Genomic DNA, 3,156 nt, shown 5'->3' on the forward strand with positions numbered 1-3,156 from the left:
CCGTCGACATACAGACCATAATCGCGATTAGAATCAGTATCTGAATCAGCGACATTTGAACTTACTACATTACTACTCTTCTCTTCCAACTTTTTTTTCCCTCGGCCATCATTCTCTGGAGGTGCCATCTGCAGTCGGAAGCTACTGAAAATGAGAGAGAAGTTCTTCTTAACCCTGACCTAGAAACCTCTTTCCCAAATTTTATAACGTTGAGACTTCTAATATACTTCGCTAGCAACCCCCATCTTTGGGGGGGGGGGGTTAAGTAGAAACATGTCAGTATTTGTTGCATGGTTATAACATATTTAAAATTTGTGATTCTATAACAATATAACATAGCTATAAAAGCTTTTTATTAAAGGTATAGTAAAAAATTTAATGTTAAAATTATTTTAATTCTGAAAAAATATCATTCTTTTGGAACGCTTTAAGAAGGAAATTGCTACATAATCACTCAAGGATGTGGTCTCGTAGTCAATAAAGTGGGCGAGAATCTGTAACGACCCAGCCGGTCGTTTTTGGAATTTACACCCCGATCCCCCATTAACTGCTTCCCCTAAGTTCATTTCTGCTATTTTGGTATGCCGGGACGTTCGGTGATAGGATTCGGAGTGTTTTGGGACACTTAGTCCATAAATGAGAGCTTAAGTGTTGAAAAATGGTCCGTAATCGGAACAGTGTGAAGGCAACCTCGGAATGGAAATCTGATGGTTCCATTAGTTCCGTTAGGTGATTTCGGGGTTGGGAGCATATTCGGAATGTATTTTGGAAGTCCGTAGCTCATTTAGGCTTGAAATGCCAAAGTTTGAATTTTTGAAGTTTCCGGTCCGATAGTGGTCCGAGGGTCGGATTGGAATTCTGGAAGTTACAGTAGTTCCGTCATGTTATTTGGGATGTGTGTGCAAAATTTCAGGTCATTTGGACAAGGTTTGGTTAGGTTTTTGATCGAAAGCGTGTTTGGTTGGAATTTGAGGTTCTTAGACTTGAATCTTTGATTAATTCGGGTTTCCGGTGTTGTTTTAGGTGTTTAGGATTGGTACAAGTTTGAATAAGGTATTAGGTGGTATTGGTGCTTTTAGTTGAGGTCCCGGGGGCCTCGGGATGACTTCGGGTGGTTGACGGAAGATTTTGGAGTTGAATGAATAGCTGAAGGATTCTGTCATCTGGTATTTCCGCTTCTGCGGCTTGGGAACCGCAGAAGCGGAGCCGCAGAAGCGGCTAGACCACCGCAGGAGCAGAATTCGAGTGCCCCTTTCAGTTTCCACAGGTGCGGAAGTTTAATCGGAGAAGCGGTTACGCACCTGCGAGATAGTAGTCGCAGGTGCGGTCCTTGGAATTTTGTTTGAAACCGCAGAAGCGGTAATGAATCCGCATAAGCGGCAACCGTAGGTGTGGTGAAGGGCCGCAGAAGCGGAAATATTGACTTTAATGAAGAACCGCAGAAGCGGCTCATGGTCCGCAGAAGCGGTCCCTTGTCCGCATAAGCGGAAACCCCTGGACAGAAATAGAAATGTCGAGGGTTTGAGTTCATAAGTTGCAAAATCAATTGAGAGCTCGGTTTAAGGCGATTTTGAGTGGGATTTGAAGTGAAGATCACTGGGTAACGTTTCTTTGGTCCCTTTTTGTTATATTTCATCAGTACATAGTTAAATACATCATTGGAATTCGAATTTAGGATCAAAAGTTGGTTAATTTGGGGTAAAACTTCATACACCAAACTATTGGGTTTTGAGGGGGCATTTGACCTCCGATTTGGGAGATTTTTATATGGTTAGACTCGTGAGAGTACGAGGGTTCTGAAAATGTGATAATTATTCGATTCCGAGATGTTGGCTGGAGGGGCGTTTTGGTCATTTTACCTATTTTTGCGCCCTAGCTGTAAATTTATTAGCGGAATCAGTTGTTTGCAATATTATTTACGATATGTAATTGAATTGAATAGATTTGGGCCATTTGGAGTCGGATACTCATGGCAAAGGCATGGTTTCTATTGATATTGAGCCGGTTCGAGGTAAGTGGCTTGTCTAACCTTGTGTGGGGGACCTTTCCCCTTAGGATTTGTTATTTGTTGATTTGAGTGCCTTGTACGCGAGGTGATGAGCGCGTACTTGAGCCAATTGTTGAAAATCCGGTTTTCTAAAAATATTGAGATTGAGTTCCTTTCATATTTGCTTTATTCTACTTGCAATTATAACCTGTGCTAGATTAGGGAAGCATGTTTAGTTGATTTAACTTGCCTAATTGCTTAAGTTTCCTTGACTGTACTACGTGAAGCATGCTAGGCCAGTACTACCTGTTGCTTGCCTTTTGTACTTCGTTTCCGTGTACCTTCTGGTTGTGATTGCGCATTTACATTGGGACTACGGATGTGGGATTCCGGTAGCTCCCCCCTTGTTTGTTTACTTTGGGATTGCGAGTTCGATTCCTGATAGATCCCCCTGCACTTTTACTTTGGGACTGCGAGTTAGATTCCCGATAGATCCCCCTGCACTTTTACTTGGGGACTGCGAGTTCGATTCCCGATAGATCCCCCAGCACATTGATGGTTGGATTACGGGACGGTATCCAGGGAGATCCACTGGACAGTTGAGAAAAAAAGGGGCTACAGGACGGTATCCTGGGAGACCCTCATTGTTATCATTGGTATTGAGCTGTGTTTACTCTGTGTTTATTCTGTACTCGTGTAGTTGTTATAGCCTCGTTGACTTGTCTTATCTCACTGCTGTACTTATTATATCTGTCAGATTTTTATACTGTTAAATTATTATTATTATTATATTTTGTCTCAGTAGGGCCCTGACCTTCCTCGTCACTACCCAACCGAGGTTAGGCTTGGCACTTACTGAGTACCGCTGTGGTGTACTCATGCCCTTCCTGCGCATGTTTTTCATGTGCAGATCATTCAGGCACCTCCACTCAGGCGCACTATCAGTGAGGCAGGGGGACTACGGAGACTTCGAGGTAGATCTGCTGCGTCCGCAGACCGACGAGTCTCCCTCTTACTCTATCTTTAGTACTTAGTTTTCCTTCTTTCGGTTGTTAGAAATTCTGGAGTTTGGAACCTTTACTATACACTTCTGTAGCCTGTGTTGCCCGTGAGTTTCCGGGTTTTGGGAATTGTTTTAGACTTGTGATATTGAGTTGTACTTGCCAAGC

The sequence above is a fragment of the Nicotiana attenuata genome, chromosome 7 (assembly GCF_001879085.1).
Source record: "Nicotiana attenuata strain UT chromosome 7, NIATTr2, whole genome shotgun sequence".
NCBI lineage: Eukaryota > Viridiplantae > Streptophyta > Magnoliopsida > Solanales > Solanaceae > Nicotiana > Nicotiana attenuata.